We start from the raw sequence: 21,674 nt of genomic DNA, 5'->3' as shown, positions 1-21,674 counted from the left end.
ACGCAACACCACACTCACCCAAGCAACACCACTCACACACGCAACCCCACTCATCCACGCAACCCCACTCACCCACGCAACCCCACTCACCCACGCAACGCCACTCACACACCATAAATAACAATCATTTGCAATGCTATAGGTCTCCCATTTACTTAAATTGAACATAATGGCATTGTAAATGACAATAACTTTAAAAAAAATTTACTTTTACAATAAATTGAAAAGGCATTGTCATTTACTATGCCAACAGCTTAAAGTTGCCTAAATGCAAGACTTATTGCATTGCAAATAGCCAATAGGGCTCGCTTTTGGGACCATCTAAGTGTTTATGCATGCAACATTTTATGTTGTTGCAACAAGGAAATTATGCTGCATAACTACTTATAAGGGCCCAAAAGCGAGACCTATTGGCAATGCCAATGCTTGTTTTTTCTCTGTTTCTTAGCCAAGATTTTTGCATGTCCCTATTCTAATACAGACACCAAACCTGCACCTTGTGAACACATTTTCTTATATACACATCAATCACAAAAACAAGAATCCATTATTGTGTTATGCTCAGTTCAGAAAGCAAGCTGTCCAATTCATTTTGGGATTATCTCACTTCTTATGGGGCTATTCTAAACAGAAAAGAACAATACTGCAACAAGTTAGGGGATTACCTCCGCAAAAAGATTTCACTTGTTCATAGTCTGCATTGTGACCATGAAAACAATTACTGTGTGGATATTACCCGTTTTTTCTTTTTCCAAATTCTCACAATTGAGATTAGGTTATGCTGTTAATTTGTATTCCTGTGTTGAACACAGGACCAAATAGGATCATCAAGATAGGTAGACACCATGCAGACTATTCATAGCAACACCCCTGTACAACATTCTCGGTATATTATATTTATCATATATTGGTGAATAGAAAGACTTCTGCTTTCTATTCTGGTCACAGTTTATATCACTGTTTATTTCACTGCATCGTTTTCTACCATCATCGTGCATGTTAAGTGTGTTTGCAAAGCTCATTTCTAACACTTTTGTTTGGACGAAGGGGAGACCAAACACATGCACATTTTATTTTGGTCGCTGTTATGCAATTATCGGTTTGGACCAAATGGGGGTGATTTTATAACGCCAAATTCTACTTTCTTATTGCATGTTGTGTTACATGCGTTTGCGTAGCACATTTCCACCACTGGTACAGTTTATTTTAGTTGTGCACGTGTGGAGTAGGGAGTAATAAAAGGTGTGCACGTTTTATTCCTGGCAGGGTTCAGGATTTCATAACGTTCTTCAGCCTGGTCTATTTTCCAATATCCTCTTATGTCCCACTTTAAACCATAATCCGTCCTTGGTGTTTAATGTCACACATTTAAGCTGCACCTACAAAATGGGTCTTAGAAGTGTTGGAAGACAGCAGGCATAGAAAGCTGTGAACTTTGCAACAGGCTCTAACTTATGAACCACACGCTGGAAGTACTCTTCGTTGTGGAGTGCGTCCCTTTCTTAGCAATGGGCATAGACCAGTGAACTATATATATATAAAAAAACACTATGAAGCAGGTTAATGCTTGGAATTGAGCACTATATTTTGAGAAAACCTGTACTTTGAAACTAAATTTTGGATAAGTGTGGTTCTGATTAAGGAGTCATCAGAAAGAACCAAGTGCACATAAATGAACCGTAATGTTGGTGATTTCTAAGACTACATGTTTTTTAATGGAACATCATTTTTACAGTTTCCAGAAATGAATAACAAAATAGATATTTCAGCTCTTAACACACTATCGCGGAGGATGGTGTTGACAGTCTCCAAGTGCTTTTTAGGTCTCGCCGAGGCAGCGTGCATGCGCTGTCCTAGAAGGGCCTTTAGCCATCGGTCTTCACTTTTCAAGCACTGCACTCGTGCTTGTGGCGGCATCCACCTTGCGGGAGCGAGCAGCGGTGCGCCACAAGTACGAGTGCAGTACTTGAAAAGTGAAAACTGCTCTCCCAAGCGCACGCACCATTTACTTTACAGCTCACGTTTGAGCTCTGTTACTTGTTTGACACTGTCTCTGCCTGCCGTCTGGTTTTTGTAATTGCTGGTGCAGCAAGCTGTCATACTCAGAATATTACACAACAAGCCATCACTGTTCTTTTCTCTGCTTTTGATTTTTGTTGTGAATAATTTATGTTCATATTTGTCCATCCCGCATGAAAGGAGTAGACGGCCCTCGGGGAGAGGAGGGTGACTATGTTTTTGTTGTAGTTATATAAGGCCATGCGACACGATATGGGGGAGCACTATTATTTAATGACTGTTGATTTTGATGGTTAGCATTTCAAGTGGGCAAAGGATTCTTATGTATCCCATATGCTGTTCGGGTTGCAGGGCATCTCTGGTCCCTACTATTTACATAGTACTGGGTTACACATTTGAGTACTTTATAAAACCGAATAAAAACACTATATAAACTGGTACTATGGTGTCTGTTTTGCTCCAAAATTGTCAACAGTCCCTGTCCTCCTTCAGTATCTTCTGTGCTAACAACGCAAGCTAAAGAACTGCAGCACTTGAGAATCCAATATTTGTGCCATGTTTAGAGTTGGTTAAAAAAAAAAAAAGCTAAATAAAAATACTTTTTCTTAAAAAGACGTGCCTGCCATAACTATGGCTTTTGGACTCTTCCCTGTACTGCCCGTTAATCTTCATGAGCTGCAGCTGGCTCTTTAAATGTCAGGCAGCTGGTTAAACCGGCATTTATTTACAATGTGAACAAACATGAACAGGGCAAGCAGATCACCAGCAAATAATGGTTTACCACTTGGGGGATGGTGATTTTACTCAACAAGCACAGATTTTTCAAATGAAATAAAGAGGCAAATGCTGCCATATCTCATAGGGACAATGTGAACTGGTAGTCGACGGTGCGGAGTGTCTCACAGGTGTGCGTTGTAGGTGAGAGGAGGCGAGCTTGAGAGTTCTCAGGTTTGGGGGTTGTGTGAGATAGCCAGAGTTGTGTGTATGGACTGGAGAGATCTGTGTGCAGTGTAAATGAAGGTCTCGAAGGTTCAGTTCTTAGCCATTATGGGGTCAGTTTTCAGTGCTTGGGAAGTCAACAACATTTGTGTCATTGAGTTAGGCAATAAGAACTTTCATTCACGTTTGAGACACAGAAGGTCAAGCGTAGCTCTGCACCAAATTAGGGGGGTGTCTCCCAATAACTCTCCTACTTCTATGCCCAAACAATAAGTACATTAGAGTAGTCACCAAGCCATTCTTCATCTCTTCCTTCCGCCATCTCGCTCGCTTCAAATTTGGGCTCTGCGGGTAAATGTACTGATTAGGAAGGTAGAGGCAGCCCCTGTCTCCTTCGCAGTGCTCTCCAATTGACACCTTTCCATGTTGTCTTTTTCTCTCCAGGGTTTTGGACATCACCCTAATCTTCATTTTGTTCCATTTTCGCCATCCCGCCACAATCCCTGGCTTCGCTTTATCCACTTCTAAAGTACCCAACAAGCCTTCCCTGTCCTGTTCTCCCATTAAGCACAAGCTTATTTCCACCCGTCTTCATAAATCAAGAGAAAGGCTCTAAAGTTCCCACTTGCCTCTTTCCATCAAGCACATACTTTGCAAAGCATTTCTGGCCTCCTTCTGACTCCACTCCCTTTTTGCCTTTAATTCAGTCCTCTTTTCTCTTTCATTCTTCTCCACTGCGTACACGCTCTACTGTCTTATATCTATCCTTCCTTCCATCAGGTATGCCTTCCTTACAATCGCTTCATTCCCTTCCATTCTCCTTCCCTTACTTTCCCTTCTCTTCATTACTTACATCACCTCTACCCAACTCTCTTCCTCTCATGCTCTCTCTCTCGTTCACAAATGCCTTCCTTTCTTTCAAAAAGCCTTTCATTTTCTTCCTTCAACCTCCTCTCTTCTCTCTTCCTCTTTTCTTTCCTCCCTTTTTATCTCTTACACTATCTCTTCCACCCTACCTCCTACCCTCAAATCCACCCTAACCTCCTACTTTCTTTTACTCTCTTCCGACATCTCTTCCACCCTTCCTCCCCATATTCTTCTTTCAAACCCACCCTTTCTTCATTACAACTTGAAGGTTACTGTAACACACAACACCACACAAATCACCAGCACACAATTCAAAACCACACAGCAAAATTACACTATGCATGCCACTCAGCACAACTTAATTCACCCCATATAATAACTCTCTACTCTCTACCACATAAATACAGTCCACATCAAACCAATCAATACCACATAGCAACAATCCACATAAATACATTCCACACCTTGCCACCTAATTCCAATCGGTACAAAAGGGGGGTGGTGATGGACGGAGCATCTGAACCAATCAAACACTCACGCCCAGTCAAAAGATCTGGGTTTGATCCATCACCGTTCTTTAGCCCACTCTGCCACCCCAGTTCAGACATGGCTATATGCAAATCAGTCTGACCCTGTGCCTCATGGGAACAGTCCAGCCCGAACTGCCAAGCCATGCCTTCCCTGGACCGGAAACAAGCTTCCGAGGACCGGTTTCTGGCATTCCAGCCGTCTTCAGCCCGGCTTGCTTGAATCCAGTGGCAAAGTGAGCAAGGGACTCACGTCGGAGCATACCCTGCCACACTTATTTATTTATAACACTTATATAGCGCAGCTGTCACCTTGCAGGTATCCTGGCGCTGGAAATTGCTCCTAAGGTGGAAGGCAGTGGGGAACAACTTATGGCGGCCAAAGCGGTACAAAAGGGGGTTGTTTCCGGTCCAGGGAAGGCATGGCTTGGCAGTTCGGGCTGGACTGTTCCCATGAGGCACAGGGTCAGACTGATTTGAATATAACCATGTCTGAACTGGGGTGGCAGAGTGGGCTAAAGAACGGTGATGGATTCAACCCAGATCTTTTGACTGGGTGTGAGTGTTTGATTGGTTCGGATGCTCCGTCCATCACTACCCCCTTTTGTACCACTTTTGGCTGCCATAAGTGTGGCAGGGTATGCTCAGACGTGAGTCCCTTGCTCACTTTGCTACTGGATTCAAGCAAGCCGGGCTGAAGACGGCTGTAATGCCAGAAACCGGCCCTCGGAAGCTTGTTTCCGGTCCAGGGAAGGCATGGCTTGGCAGTTCGGGCTGGACTGTTCCCATGAGGCACTGGGTCAGACTGATTTGCATATAACCATGTCTGAACTGGGGTGGCAGAGTGGGCTAAAGAACTGTGATGGATTCAACCCAGATCTTTTGACTGGGTGTGAGTGTTTGATTGGTTCGGATGCTCCGTCCATCACCACCCGCTTTTGTACCACCTAATTCCAATCAGCATACTTTCACTCAAAGCCACACACACTTCCACGCAACACAAATCAACTCAACACGTTTCCATTCCACACCACATACTTCAACAAGAACCCACATAATACAAATCAATAACAGAAAAACATCACACCCCATACATACACACAATTACACATCACGAAATTCAACAGCACACCACATAATTAAACTCCACACCACAAAATACCATACCACATAACTACTATCCATAACACAGCCCCACTCCACATAATTACAGTACACGACATACAACATAATTACTATCCACGATTCCACTGCACACCATACCACATCATTCCACTACACACCACTTACATCCACAATTCAAAACACATAAGTAAAAAACATTAACATTTATAAACGCAAATAGCTCCAACTCTCGCAAATGCAAAACCCATTGCATTTTGCGCTACACTCCAGCACAGAACCATCCAGAGCAGAGGGCAAACAATACCAACACCTAGGCCCTTGTGGGAACATAGACTGTGCCTTTAAGACATACTTGTTCGGTAGCCTTGGGCTGTGTTCACATGATGGTTACAGTATCCTTAAAACCCTACGCCTCGGGTACAGAGAAATGCATAACATCATACGGACACACAGGGCAAACTTTGTTGTCTTTTTTTGGTTTTTAGAGTTTTATATAGCACAAACTAGACCCGGAAATATTGGGAATCAGAGTACTCTACATAGCACCAGTTTCGTTACACAAGGACACATTAATTTCTTTTTGTTCGGCACAGGGAGATGAAGTGATTTGCCCAATATCACAGGATGTTGAGCGTCGTTGCCTTCCCCAGCTTCGAGGTTGACCGCTCTAGCCATAAGACTACCTTCTCTCCCCTAAATGTGATGGATAATGTGCTGCATGACTAAACACTTTAAACGTCCCAAAGGCGAGACCTATTGGCTAATCCAATGCTTGTTTGTCTTGGCTGCCGACCTGTACATGTGGCCTCCAGAAGCCGCTCCTGTGAATTACGCGAATACACTGACAATAAGACTTTATCCGCAAAGATCTCCCTTCTCCTCCTCCTGAACAATTTACTTCTCTCACCACGTTGTGAATAAGCAGACAGGCAGGCAGGCAGACAGTCGGCTAGATAGATAGTACACGATGGACTACTGAGGCTTCACAAATATTAGTATCTAGCATGTTATGCATAGGATGTCCAACTGTCCAGCATTTTGCAGGTTTGTCCTACAATTATGGCTTCTGTACCCCTGCCTGCACACAGTCACTGTGGAATGCTTACTGTCCCGCATTTTGATTCACTGACATTGTCAAAGGACAAGCAGCTTTCATTCTTTCAGTAGTTTATGAAGTATAAAAGGTACCTGTGGGTGACTGGGAGGGAGGAGCTGCAGCATTGGCTGTGTGCGTCATGAGTGCTACCTTCAGACTTTCAAGACAACACCAGTCAGCCTTGGGACTGGCCGCATTCATTAGGGAACACAAAAAGGATTCTACTCTTGCTCATTTGGAGGTGCTTCCAAGACATGAATTTACTTCACTCCCAGTCCACCCTGCGGTCATAGCCACTCGACAGACACAGAGGACAGTAAGAAATGTCTTTTTTTATTTTTATGTTCACAGCTAGCCTCCATGACTTGCCAGGGTACGGTTTCTAAAGTAAACACATGTACACATCCAGCGTATTATTGTATTCCGATTCGACACGACTTGACGTCCATTTACCAACTACATAAAGTAACAGCAATTTACTGGGGGGCTGTTTTTAAAGAATGTCCGAGACGCTGCCGGCATCAGAGTTGTGGATGATGCCCCCCTCTGTCACAGAAAATTACCCGACTTCAGATGCTAGTTGATTTAGGAGCATTATTTACCTTGGGCTCAGAGGATGGGCAATTGGATCCCATATTACACATAGTCAAAGGCTGTCCTTATTGTCCGTTCGATTGCCTATTTGTGATCCTTCTATAAAAAGCAGTTGTGGGATTGGTCCCGTCATAGTGTCCTATTCCATTGTTTTCAAGGTGGATGTGAAATGTGTCATATTTTTCTTCTTTATTTACTTTAAAAATGGTAAATAATATATATTTTTAAACGATGTGTGATCTTTTGCATGACAGCATTCTACATTTAAAAGCAAGTGGTGTGTATATTTATCTTAAATGACTTCAAAAGATCTTGGTCACTTTTTCCTTATGTGTACATGGCAGAGAGCCTTATCAGCCTTTAGAAATGATGTTTACTCACTTTATGAAACGTTTAAGATGCTCTTGCCTTTCCACTGCAGATTCAAAGTGAAAAAATTTAATTTGCAGCTGCATAAAAACCTCAGGCTCAAACCATGCTATCTTGAAGGGTGCTGTAGGGAGTAGGCTGAACTATGCTCAGCAATCCAGACATATTTTATCAGTCCGTTGTTTGTGTTACTTGTAATCCTAATGATCACATAACACACTCAGTACAATTACCAGCATTAAAAAAAGTTTAGATTAGATGGGATAGTGTGGTACAGAAAAGGAAAAATTGAAAGCGTGGAGGATGTTGGCCCTCAGACTACACACAGGAGTTAAGTCTCACTGCAGGCAACATGGAAAAGTGATGTTTGAGGGTGGGATCTCCTCATTGAACAGTTCAATACTGTAAAAACAAGCATAGAAAATATTATGCTGATAATGTAGTGTAAACGTCTTGTTCATATGGGTTGGAGTTGTCAGGATGCATTAGCAAGGGCAAGAGCCACTTCCTTCCAAGCGCCCGAGAAATAATGTTCAAAATACCTTGTGAAATGCAGAACTGCTCTACTCTATATTCTGAGACAGAGACTAGTAGGGAGAAGAAAGGCAAGCATATGGTGTGCATCCCCCTCCGATAATGTTGCACCCAGGTACTTGAGAACCTTAGCCTAGGGCCAACTTGAGTTGCTGAGAACTTGCATCTCTTCACAATATATATGTGCTAAAAAATGAGATGTAGAACGAGAAGGGAGAGAGACAGTGTAGGAAAAGATACCTATTAGACAATGGCAAGAAGTATGCGTTTGCTTTGCTGTTCTTGCTCTGTTTACATCAGGCAAGCATGGCGAAATGATAAATAAGAATTGAGTTACTTTCCCTTCACCGTGTTGTTATCTTAAGGTTCTAATCACCATGCAGTTTCTCTCTAGTTCAGTCATTCTATTGGGTGCGGCTGCTGACATCTCTTTCACCGTTACTGCACCTCTCTTGCGGCTGCCTGCGTTCCTCTCTTCTTCCTCTCACATAGTTTCTCATCCTTCTGCGTACCTGTTGGACATATCTAAGCCTTTCACCCCATTCCACCCCATTCTCCTTCCTGGCTGCCAAAACCTGGAACTCACTCCCCACCCACCTCCGCCTTACTCAGAACCACATCTCCTTTAGAAAAGAACTGAAAACCTGGCTATTCGACAAATAATGAACCCCTCCCTCTAGCGCCTTGAGACCCTATGGGTGAGTAGTGCGCTATATAAATGCCCGAACTTGAACTTGAACTTATTCCTCCCATCTCTGTGGTGTGGTCTCGCATTGTGGCACTTTTGCCTGGACCAGTAGTTGCATGCAGGTGTCCTGTGCCTGACCAAAGTAGCTGATGTTTTCCAGAGGAAGTTGAGCTCCTGTCTGTAGATGAACATGACTGATGCACAGAACCAGTGGTGGGAGTAAGTTCATAGAAGGTTTCTGACATGTAATGTAATACAATACACGCTGGGAGGCTTCAGTGTGGACTTCTCGTCACCACTAAGGTAGGTGCCGTGTTGCAAAATCTTGAGGACCGAAATTCAGTAGCAAAGAATTCATTGCAAAAACCTTCTTAGTCACTTATGACATGGTTATTTGAAAGGGCAATATTCTCCGGGAATAGCCTTCATCTTTTTCTGCTGACGAAAACTCTACAATACTAATACATATGAATAAAATAACGTGCCACCAAAAAAAAAGTGTGCAGCAAAATATACAAGTCAATGCGACGATACCCGGGGGAAGGGGGTCTGTTTAACTACGATGGCGACATACTAATAATTAAATAAGCTACATAAATGCGGATACGTGAACATATTACAAAAATATGACTTACACAGATGATTCGAATTATAAGGTTTTCTTAGTTCATGACTACAACATGATCTGCTGCTAGTCAGCGCTGCACCCACCGTACCATCGCTCACCTCTAATCAATACTGGGGATCCCTGTTTTCCCAATTCAGATGGAGACTTGTCGCTTTCTCTGCGGCTTTGCTTCACCAGGAAGTTTCCGACAGTTTCAAACTGCCGGTCACCAACAACGTTTCCCTTCATTGGTTCCTTGTAATCCAGGATCACTCGTTGATTGGATAGATGTTAAGCTCTCCAGATATCTTGCACGACCCAACCTGATAGGACAAAAGCTCTCGCCCGCCGTCTGTGGATCACCATGGAAACAGAAGCTAAGCGCATCTTGAGAGGGCGCTGGTGAATATAGTCCCTCTTCTATTGCGACCTCCTGCGGTAGGAAGGGAAATGTAAGTAAATGGCAAGAGGCGTGTTTGTTACCAATACAGACGGGGACTTGGACTTGTGGCTGCGCGGTACCGGTAGATAGATCTAAACAGGTAAGGAAGACCCCACAAGGGTTAAACAACTATGGGTGCGGAGCGCCTCTGTATGCACCCTCTCTCCTAAGGAAGTCTTCAACAAATCTCCTCGAGAATTCCAACCTCTGTTCCTTCGGCTATCTCCCAGACACCTTGCACACATCCGTGCTGGCTGGTTGGAGCACTTACTTTCCCGGGCCCGGCTCCTCACAGGTAGGAGAGTAAGTATATTATACACGTCATTTTAGTAAAATCAAAACGTCTTGGCTAACAACAGATTTCAAAGAAGCATTTGTGATGAAGCTATTACCCCTGTGGTACATGTAGCGCTCTAGTGCTCCGAGGGTCTCCCCTGAGCCCCGGAAGCACTATCACACATTGTAACACTTTCTGGCCAGGCGTGGCCAGAAAGAGATAAATAAACGGACTGAAGTGGCACGGCACTTCCTGTCCAGACCAGCACTCCGTGTGTGTGTGTGTGTCTTATGTGTATGCATGCAGTGCGCACATGTAGCGACCCCCAGGGCCCTGGTGGTCAGCGGTCCCCACACTGGCGACGAGGGTGGGATCCATCTAGATCCTTGAACGGACCAGCTGACGGAGAGGCCGGAGACGCCGAGCTCCGAAAACGGCCCAGACCCCACAAGCCCAGCACCGGAGACCCAGAGACGAGGAAGAAGAAAGAAATCGCCTACCGGTAAGCAGCGTATGCAAGGAGCTGCGTGAGGGACCGGTACCGGCGACGCTTTGAAGCGGAGCACGCAGCGCCGATGAAGCGCCGGACAAAGGCCCAGCCGGCAGGCCGAGCAGTGCGCGCATGCGCAGAGAAGAGAGGCCGACGCATTCCTCAGGCCTGACGCCGCGTGAGCACGCGGGAGAAGAAGGAACAGCGCGCTAACACAGCAGCGCCAGACGCTGGGGGCACAGGCGCTCACACGCGCGCAAAGGTGGAAGAAGTGAAACAAGCACAAGACAATCCAAACAAGCACAAGGCAATCCAAACAGGCACACGGCAATCCAAACAGGCACACGGCAATCCAAACAAGCACACGGCAATCCAAACAAGCACAAGGCAATCCAAACAAGCACAAGGCAATCCAAAAAGAAAGGATACGGAAAAAGGAAAGGGATTGGAGCCGAGCAAGGTCAAGCATAGCCTGAACCAGCACAAGATAAAGCTGATAAGGCCCAACACACGCAAGCATGTCCCAAATTCAAGGAGGAGCCACCAGTGGCACACTACAGGCAGCAGCGGCCCCCGTAGCTCAAGTTCCAACACCCTCAGCACATGCACAACTACAGGCATTGCCGCCGTTCAGCGAACTGATTGACCCTGGGACAGCAGCGCCACGATGGGCAGTGTGGCTGGGGCAACTCAACAATTATTTCACAGCCACCAGGGAGAAAGACAATGAAGTAAAGCGATCTCTACTGCTCCACTTCGGAGGCACAGAACTTTACAAGCTATTCAGGCACCTCCCCAACACAGGTGCCGCTACTGACTTTGATGCTGCCGTCAACGCCCTCAATGCCCATTTTGACCCCCAACTGAATCCTCACTATGAGAGATTCAAATTCCGACAAGCCAAGCAACGGGAAGGGGAGACAATGGACGCGTTCCACGCGCGACTAAGAGACATAAGCACGTGCACTGAGGACGACGAAAAGAAGGAAGTCACAGCACAACTCATCCAGGGCTGTCGCAACAAACACCTGCGAACATTGATCCTGAGACAGCCGCGGATATCCCTCGACGAAATCTTGATCCTTGCACGGTCCCATGAGCTATCTGATGCTCGCGCTACCGCGATGGAAGCGGCCCTCAACCCACACCATGACGCAGGAGCAGCGATAAAGACAGAACGGGTGGACGCAGTGCGCATGTCGAGCCGAGGAAGCAGAGGACGAGGGCCGACCCGGACACAACGCCGAACACCGTGTGGTTACTGCGGCAGAGAAGAACACACCCAAGATGGCTGCCCAGCACGAGGGAAGACATGTTCAAAGTGCGGTATCCCCAACCACTTCGCCAGCGTGTGCAGAGGAGGCTCTCGAGGACGGAACGCCTCAGGAAGAAAGACAGCCGCTGGAGCAGTCAAACAACTATCGCTAGATGAGCCCACAACATCACGCTCAACCAAGTCACAAAGACCACAACAGCCACAGTATGACGACTCATCTACGGATGACGAAGACGAGTGCTACTTCGTATCGTTTGTCAGCGAGCTGAAGAAAAGCCGACGGCCACAACCCAAGTGCCAGATACAGATCCACGGATCACCAGCAATCGGAGTCATCGACACCGGGGCCACGGTGAATGTAATGGGCATTCAGCATTACAAAGCGCTAAACCCGAAACCCAAACTTGTTCCTTCCAAGGCCAGAATCTTCACCTATGGCAGTCAGGAGCCCCTCCCGCTGCGAGGGAAGATGGTAGTACAGGTCCGAGCAGAAGACCAGGAGGTACTGACCACATTCCATGTGATCGACAAAGAGGCGGACCTGTTGGTAGGGAGCAACACAGCAGAGGACCTAGGCCTCATTGCCTTCGCAAACGCAGTACGAGCGCTGCAGGTAGAAGACATTTTACTCATGTTCCCCAAGCTTTTCACAGGCCTTGGAACTATCAAGCACCCTCCTATCAAGCTGCACATAGACCCTGCCATACAACCGGTTGCGCTCCGACACCGAAGAGTGCCGTTCCACCTACGTGCTGCAGTCGAGCAAGAACTGAACCTGCTGGAAGCACAAGGGGTAATTGAAAAAGTATCCGGACCGACGCCATGGGTGTCCCCCATGGTGATAGCCGAGAAACCGAAGCAACCGGGAAAAATCAGAATTTGTATTAACATGAGGATCCCAAACAAAGCCATTCGGCGTGAGCGGCATCTCACGCCTACAGTCGACGACATCCTGACGGACTTAAACGGCGCCCAATGGTTTTCTAAACTGGACCTCAATGCGGGATATCACCAACTGAGACTAGCAGAAGAAAGCCGATATATAACAACTTTCTCGACGCACCTTGGATTGAGACGATACAAGAGACTAAACTTTGGGATCTCGTCTGCAGCCGAGATCTTCCAAAACACAATCAAAGAGATCCTCTCCGGGCTCCAAGGAGTGCTGAACGTCAGCGACGACATTTTAATCCACGCCAAAACGAGTGAAGAACATCACAACAGGCTGAAAGCGACGCTACAAAGACTTGCACAGTATGGTGTGACACTTCACAAGGACAAGTGCCAGTTTTTCAAGAAATCCATCGAATTCTTTGGCTATGTGTTTGGGTCGGAAGGAGTCACCGTAGACCCCCCGCAAGTCGCTGGCTATCAAGAATGCCCCTGCGCCTACCACAGCGTCAGAAGTGCGAAGCTTCCTGGGAATGGCGCAATATTGTGCGAGATTCATCCCCAACTTAGCCACAATTGCGGAACCGCTGAGAAACCTAACAAAGAAGGAGAACTCATGGAAATGGACAGAGACTGAAGCCAAAGCCTTCGACCAAATCAAAGCAGCATTGCTAGACAGCACCACGATGGCATACTTTGACACCACCAAACCCACCGAAATAGTGGTAGATGCCAGCCCAGTAGGCCTGGGAGCCCTGATATCACAAGAAACCGAACCAGGAACATGGTCGCCACTAGCATTTGCGAGCAAAGCACTAACTATGACTGAATCAAGGTACTCACAAATAGAGAGAGAAGCCCTGGCAGTGAAGTGGGCGTGTGCACACTTTCACTTATACATCTCCGGACACCCTTTCCGCATGGTGACAGACCACCAACCGCTAATACCCTTATTCAGAGGCACCGCTCCTCACCCACCTCCGAGGATAGAACGCTGGGCGATACAAGTGCAACAGTACCAAATGGACCTCCCTTACCGCCCAGGCGCCAAGAACCCTGCAGACTTTCTATCTAGACACCCTGGCCCGGAGGAATGCCGACCAACAGAACTTGAGAACCACACCGAGGACTTTGTAAACATGCTGTCGGCTGCCTCATGTCCCCAAGCTCTCACGGCTGACGCCATCATACCTGAATATGTGAACGATGCGGTCATCCAGCGAGTAGCAGACGCCATACAGTCAGGCTCCTGGGAAAACTTCCTGCGGAATGTCAGCGGTTGGAGCGAAGAGGACCGGAAACGCTTAACGCAGTTCTGGAGAGTGCGACACGACTTGAGCCGAGCAAGCAATGGTCTCATCCTCAGAGGCCACCGTGTGATCATCCCCAAGACTCTCCATGAAAGAGCGACAGTCCTAGCGCACGAAGGACACCAGGGCACCCGCCGGATGAAAGCAAGGATGCGGGAGAAGGTCTGGTTCCCCAACCTAGAAGAAACCGTTGACACCATTGTACGCCAATGCCGAGCATGCCAGATAACTAGCTCAGCTGACGCTCCCGCGCCAATAATCACGGAAGAACATGCCCCATCACCATGGTCATGGCTCAGTTTGGACTTTGGGAGTTTCCCAGATGGGAGAGTCACCGTCGTGCTGATTGACAGCTACACGAAATACCCGATTGTGGATCTAGCCACCTCCACCAGCTTTGCTAACATCCGCCCTCTCCTGAGCAAATCATTTGCCATGTTTGGAGTTCCTCTCGTCATCAAGACGGACAATGGACCCCCATTCCAGGGGAGCGAGTTCCGGGAGTTCCTGCACAATCTAGGCATCCGACATCACCGCATCACGCCCCAGTGGCCTCAAGCAAACGGAGAGGTGGAACGGTTTATGAGGACAACCAACAAGATCCTACGGATCGCCACCGCTGAAGGAAAGGACCCGGAAGAAGCTCTGCAAGTTTTCCTGCGGGAGTACAGGAGCACACCCCACAGCACCACACAACAATCACCGTGGGCGCTGATGCTCGCCGGGCCAAGAAGAGACCTACTCCCCATGGCCGACAACTGGGCACCAACACCATATTCTCCCAGGCGCACCCAAGAGAGGTGGAGGAGAACGAATGAGAAAGCAAGTCACAAGAGGCGAGCTCAGTCCCGGAGCATACAACCAGGCGAGACTGTGCTAATCCGGACCAGAAGACCTGGAGGGAAATTCAACACAGCGTTTGAGCCAGAACCGTGGGTCGTCAAAGAAACACGGGGCACAGCGGTCACAGCTCGCCGGGATGGAGAAGAAGTGACTAGGAATGTCTCCTGGTTCAAACAAATACCATCGATGCGACAGCACATACCCGACCAAGTGGAACCTGCAGGAGAAGAGTCCGAGACAGGAGCGGGAAGATCCAGTGATGCGAGCACGCTCTTGAACACCACAGGACAAGACAAAGTGATTACTCCATCACCAGGCCCGAGACCTGAGCCGGCGCCGACACGAGGCAGATGGAGGTACGACCTCAGGCCAAATCCGAAGCCGAGCCAGAAACTGTCTGACTTCATATGTTGAACTATCATTTACAATTGTTTTCAGATCCAAGTTGGGAAGGGATGTAGCGCTCTAGTGCTCCGAGGGTCTCCCCTGAGCCCCGAAAGCACTATCACACATTGTAACACTTTCTGGCCAGGCGTGGCCAGAAAGAGATAAATAAACGGACTGAAGTGGCACGGCACTTCCTGTCCAGACCAGCACTCCGTGTGTGTGTGTGTCTTATGTGTATGCATGCAGTGCGCACATGTAGCGACCCCCAGGGCCCTGGTGGTCAGCGGTCCCCACAGTACAGATGACAGGACACAGGGAATATGAGGCCAAAGTATTTATTATTATAATACTGCTGAGCTGGAGAGCGCCGGGCGTGCTGTGTCCTCGGGTTGCTCAGGCCGAATCGTGCTTTCACAGCGCGATCCAAAATGCCGCCTCTCGCACTACGTGGTGACGTAGCGCTCAACCACTAGAGCGCAACTCTACAAATCTCCCCCTTTTTATACCAACCAAGAAAACTAACAGTCTCTACATAAGTCGGACTACATTTCTTCTCCCAGTTCATAGTCTCGATATCTTGTGGGTCTCACTATCCCTCTGCCCCCGTGTCCGTCTTACCGGGGTGGAAGTCACTTCTCTGGGACTGTTCGTTGCTGGACCCACCACTCTATCCTCTTGTGTACTCGGTCTTTCTCTCCAGGGAGTCTCTCTCTCTTCTCTTGGGCATACCTCTGCACTTGGAACTTCACTGCCCCCTTGCTCTTCATTCTGTCCTTCCGCTACCGTGCTCCCTTCTCCTTTTGGGCTCACAATGTCATTCTCCTGTGACCTCAGGCCCATCGTTGTTTGCTCCCTGTCTTCAGGGTACCATTGTAGGATCTTGTTACACCGGGACATGGGATCTTGGGACCACACGTTCCCATCACTAAGCAATGCAGCCCGGTCATACACCTCCTTTACTTGTAAGGGTCGACTGTATTTGCTGTCACCTTTTTTCTGTAGTACCGCCAATTTGACCCTGATCCACTCTCCTTTCTCCAGGGATGTTTCCTTCACGTTCTTTCTCCTGTTGTAATATTCAGTATGTATCGTTTGGGCTTTTTCTAGATTGTGCTGCACCACTGCAGGGGACCATTTGCTGGTTATGGTCTTCTCCTTCCAGGCCAGGTTATCTTTGGTGAAGGGATCTCTACCCCTTAAAATCTGGAAGGGGCTGTACCCCGTGCTCGTCGGGGTGATGCGGTAGGCCCATATCATATTTTGGACTTCTTTTTCCCAGTCCTTGCCCATCGTGATGGCCCCCTGAATGGAACCCATTAGGACTCTGTTGAAGCGTTCCACTTGTCCATTTCCGGTAGGGTGGTATATGGAAGTGTGTTTGGGTTTGATGCCGTTCCTCTCCATATATTTGTGCCATTTCTCCGAGGTAAACTGGGGACCATTGTCACTTAGAACTGATTTCGGTATGCCTTTCCTGAGAAAGGTTGAAGTGAGGAATCTAAGTATTGTTTCTGTGTCTATTTCTCCTTGTATGTGTACTTCAGGCCATTTCGAGTATCTATCCACTATGACGCATAGGTATTTTGGGGTGCCTTGGTCGTTTAGTATTGGCACCAGTATGTTTATGGATAACTCCCCCCAGGGATTCTTCGGGTTGATGAATTTCCCTAAGGTTGGTCTCAGAGGTGTCATTGTCTTGTCAGCTCGCTGGCATTGGTCACATGTCTCTCTGTTTGTATGTCCATCCCCGGCCACCAGTATCCCTGCTTGGCCCTCATCTTGGTTTTCATGATCCTTAGGTGTCCTTCATGTAGAATCGCCAACAATCGTGGTATCAACGACATTGGGGGGACCACTTTGTCTCCTCTTTACAGGAAGGTGCCTTTGTCGTCCAGGGACAATTCTTCTCGTACTTCATAACATTTCTTGAGGTGTGTCTGCAGGTGTCTTTTTTCTGGCCATCTTCTGACGATGTATTCCTTCACTTCTTGGATGTCCTGGTCTTCTCCATATGCTCCAGTCCTCTCTTGGTTGCTAATCACCTTCTCCGGGGCTTCCATCAAGGCCACCATCTCATCACACTCTTCTGCTCCGTCTAGTGCTCTATTCATCGCGGCACCCCTACTAAGGTAATCTGCTACCTTGTTCTTATTTCCCGGGCTGTACTCTACGTCGTATCGGTACTCCAGTAATTTCAGAGTCATCTTGGCTATCCTAGGAGTAGCACTTGCATGTCCGCTGGACGTAAGCACTTTACAAGGGGTTTGTGGTCAGTCTTGAGTTGGAACCTCGTGCCCCATAGGAACTGGCGGAATTTCCCCATGGCCCATACCGCTGCCAGCATCTCTTTCTCTATGACGCTGAATTTTTGTTCTGTGTCTGATAAGGCTCTGGAGGCGAAGCTGAGAGTTTCTGTTGTTCCATTTCTCCTTTCTTGCATGAGGACTGCTCCCAGTCCTTTGTCACTGGCATCTGTCGTCAGCACTGATTGTCCTTGAGGGTCATATCCCTGCAGGGGTATGGCTTGGCTGATGTCATTCTTGATGCCTTCAAATTCCCTCTGCGTCTCTTCTGTCCATGTGAACACTGTTTTGTCCCTTATGAGTTGCCTCAGATGATGTGTCTTGGTGGCAAAGTGTTGTACGAATTTGCTGTAATATTCAGCCATCCCTAAGAAGGATCTTACTTCTTTCTTGCTGGATGGAGGCGGGGCATCACAAATGGCTTTTACATTTTCCCTTTTTGGTGTAATGCCTTGCTCTCCTATTTCGTGTCCTAGGTAGGTGACTGAGGCCATTCCAAGACGGCACTTCTCCCACTCCGCTGTGAGGCCTCTTTCTTCTAGGACACTTAGCACCTTGTCTAATTTCGTGTCGTGATCTTTCCGGTCTTTCCCCATCACCAATATGTCGTCCTGGAAGTACTGCACCCCCTCCATGTCCTTGAAGAGATGGTGCATTAGTTTTTGGAAGACGGCCGCTGCCGAGGCAAGTCTAAATGGCATCCTGCGGAATTGATAACACCCAAAAGGTGTTATGAACGACTTTAGCTTCCTGCTTTCAGGGTGTAAGGCTATTTGGTGATATGCTGACGTGAGATCGATGGTGGAGAACCATTTTACTCCTTTAGTCCTAGCGAACATTTCCTCGATGCGGGGTAAGGGAAATTTCTCCACAACGATGCACTTGTTCAGTTCTCTCAGGTCTACACACAGCCGGACTTTTCCGTTGGGTTTCATTGCTACCACTAGGGGTGCCAACCACTCCGCGCAGTTTATAGGCTCGATTATTTCATTCTCCTCCAATCTTCGTAGCTCCTGTTGTACCGCCTCTCTCACCGCGATGGGGACATTCCGCACCTTGTGAGATACTGGTTTGGAGTTTTCTTTGCGTTCTATCCGGTGTGTGAACTTCTCTAGTTTGCTGACCTTCCCTCCAAACACTATGGGGAAGTCCCTCTTCATGTTTTCTAAGTCCTGCCATTGTTCTGGTGCTGTCATCAGCACTTGTACGTCTTCACCTGGATCTAGTTGTATACCTAGGTCTCTGTAGAGGGGCGGGAGCAGGAGGTGTAGAAGGAACTGAGTCTGAAACCTGGAGTAACGATTTTAAGGAGGGTTTTATTTTCATATAAGCTTTTCTTCTCTTACTAGAGAGTCTTATTCGGGCAAACTTGTCCAGCTCCGTTCTTACACCCTTGGGGAAAGCTAGAAGTTCTAGGGTGGTTCGGCCACGGAGGGGAGGTGTCTCAGCCAGACCGGTGGTTTCGGCACAATCCTTCACAGGCGATGCCCTCCGTATACGCCGGGACCGTAAAGAAAGGAAAAAGAAAAGCAATCACTGGGACGTCCGGATCAGGATATTCGGGGCCGGGAGTGAGGGAAACCAAGTGTGCAGTGTATTTACAACAGCTGGTACAGTGCCTATAGTGCTCGTGAGGGAAAAGGTACAGGGAGACTGTACACGTATTTACTCTGGCTGTCAGTCGGTAGGCTGGCCACTTCGACCCACCCAACCCGCAACTCTGCCCCGTACCTTTGTTAGCCACGCTCCTCCCGCGGGAGCGTGGCAGGGCGATTCGCCGAGACGTTCGCCTCCTGGCTTGATGTCCGCAGCTGGGCTCGTCGGGGCTTCCTCTTCTTCTTCTCCGCAACTCTTCGATTCCGCTCTCCCTCGCCTTCTTCCTCCGGGGAAACGCCGTCCGTCGTCTTCTGGGCCCTTCCTCCTTTTGGCTCTGTTGTGGTAAATAAATAATTAATTACCGGTTCTATTTTTTAATACAGTGAATGAAACAGATAGCTCAATAAATAAGAGTCAGGATTCGAGGTATCTTGAGTCTACAGGCTTTAATCAGGCATAAAGGACAGGAACAGGACAGCCTGCAATAGTACGGGGTGGCAGCTGCCAGGGAAGGGACAAGGGAAACTGGGTGGCTAATTGGCAACTTTTAATATGGGTGCACAGTATATATACTTAAACAAATACATTACATTCAATACAGTAGGCGTAGCAGTAGGCATGACTCGTAGCAGTCGCGAAAGATAAGGGCAAAATGATGTAACAAGAAGGCGTATACAGGGCGTATACATAGACATGTGATGTAAACGTAACAGAAGTGTCATAAATGGGGCGGAAACATGGAGGGGGCTACCTGAGCAGCTGGGACCTCTAACCTAGTGGTGCGCGCAAACGGGCAATGACGTGTTACCAGGGAGAACTGGGGGCTATGACTTCTGCGCTAGAAGAGGAGACTAAAGTCTGGAGTGTCAGAGCGACATGTACCTAAGGCATATCTGGTATCTGGTGTTTGGAGTACATATTGATAGAATCCAAAAGTTATCAGGGCAAAGGCTACTAGACATTAGGACTGATGCATGCATAATTCTACATGTATTGCGTGTACGAGGAATATTCTATGAATATTAATACAGTATTTCTCTTACATGGAGACATAAAGGCTAGACCATGACGGAAACTATTGATGCGATGCAGTAGCTTAGGAATGCAGAGAAGGAGGGCTGGACTGATAACTAGAAACATAACATACTCTTGGCAGACTGGGAGGCAGAGCCAGGCCGGGCCGGGCACTGCGAGGCATGAAGTAAGCTAAGGGTCAGGGATGCAGGTGGGGGCTGTATCGCTCCTCGGAGAGGGTTCAGGAGACAGGAGCTGAATCTGGTGTCCGGGCCCTTTTGAGGCCTAGAAACGGGGACAATTCAATGAGTTAACGTGCACACTGTAAAATGTGGCAACGTAGGTTTACATAAGCCTAATATTCGTTGTTTTCACGAGGACTGGAAACTGGCATACTAGAGATGGACACAACTGTAATTGCGTCTTTAATCGATCAGAGGGGAATACATGCATATCGATCATGCACATATAGCATAATATGGGGAACACGTAAGCACATATAACATGGCAAAATTTACTTTTCCACATTCCCTCCTTGTGCCCTACGTTTCCATCAGGAAACATCAATATTCATGATACCATCTATCATTTCATATAGCATCATTTGCTCGTCTCGATTTGTCTTGGAACGGGATTTAGGACTAGGAATACAAGAGGTAGCGCACATGCCGCAAATCGCAGGGCCACATTGTATACAGAGGCAGCAACTGAATATGATCATTACTGCAATACCTAGGAATGACAATACTTTCCATCCCCAGGCAGATATAATACTCCAGAGCCAACCGGACCATGTCCAGGTGCCTGGATTCTGGTGTAACTGATGGGAAATTTTATGAAGTCTGATTATAGCTGAATAAACAGACGGCGCGTTATTAGGAATGAAAATGCAGCAACTAGATCCGATGACTCTACATGCTCCTCCTCTATCGGCCAGGATGACGTCAAGAACGAGACGATTTTGGAGCACGACAAATCTCATAGCAGATTGCTCTTCAGTTAAGTTACCTAGAGCAGAAGTAGTCTCATTCACTACAGCTTCAAGGGTTCTGGTTAACCTACGTATTAACTTACTATTCTAGATAGGTCCTATAAAGAAAAAGAAACCTTTGTTGAAGTCTTGATACTGTTCTAGAGTAGTTTCAGTTTGATCGACAATTGGGGACTCGATCTCCCTTCTAGGTCTGACGTGTACTAGATGTGTGTTTCTGTGATAATCGGATGGGGCTAGAAAAACTGGTGGCAGTAGGAAGGCAATGTAACATGTTCCATCCCAATCGAGGGGCAGACGAACATATGCGGTCTGACCACAAACAAAATAAGAATGACGTGAGGCTTTGAAAATAGATTTCCCACTGTCACTATACTTGACAGTAGTAGTACAATCACTATGTCCTACATGTGCGGAACCATGTTTTCTGACACATAATTCGCCTTTGACTGGTAGTACTGAAATAGCAGGCAAATCTGGAGTAGTATC

At 47.3% G+C, this 21,674-nt stretch overlaps 1 protein-coding gene across 2 annotated transcripts in view; it reads right to left on the bottom strand.

Moving 5' to 3' along the window:
* The window catches only part of POC5 (POC5 centriolar protein), a 267,735-nt gene extending 258,125 nt beyond the window's left edge, over positions 1-9,610 (bottom strand). For both annotated transcript variants that reach the window (XM_078675228.1, XM_078675229.1), the window contains exon 1: positions 9,485-9,610. The gene's annotated coding sequence lies outside the window, so the exon portion shown is untranslated. The remainder of the gene's footprint in view (positions 1-9,484) is intronic.
* Between the last annotated feature and the right edge of the window lie 12,064 nt (positions 9,611-21,674).

Source organism: Lissotriton helveticus, chromosome 2_1 (assembly GCF_964261635.1).
Source record: "Lissotriton helveticus chromosome 2_1, aLisHel1.1, whole genome shotgun sequence".
Lineage (NCBI taxonomy): Eukaryota > Metazoa > Chordata > Amphibia > Caudata > Salamandridae > Lissotriton > Lissotriton helveticus.
This window is presented reverse-complemented; position numbering and strand designations above follow the sequence as displayed.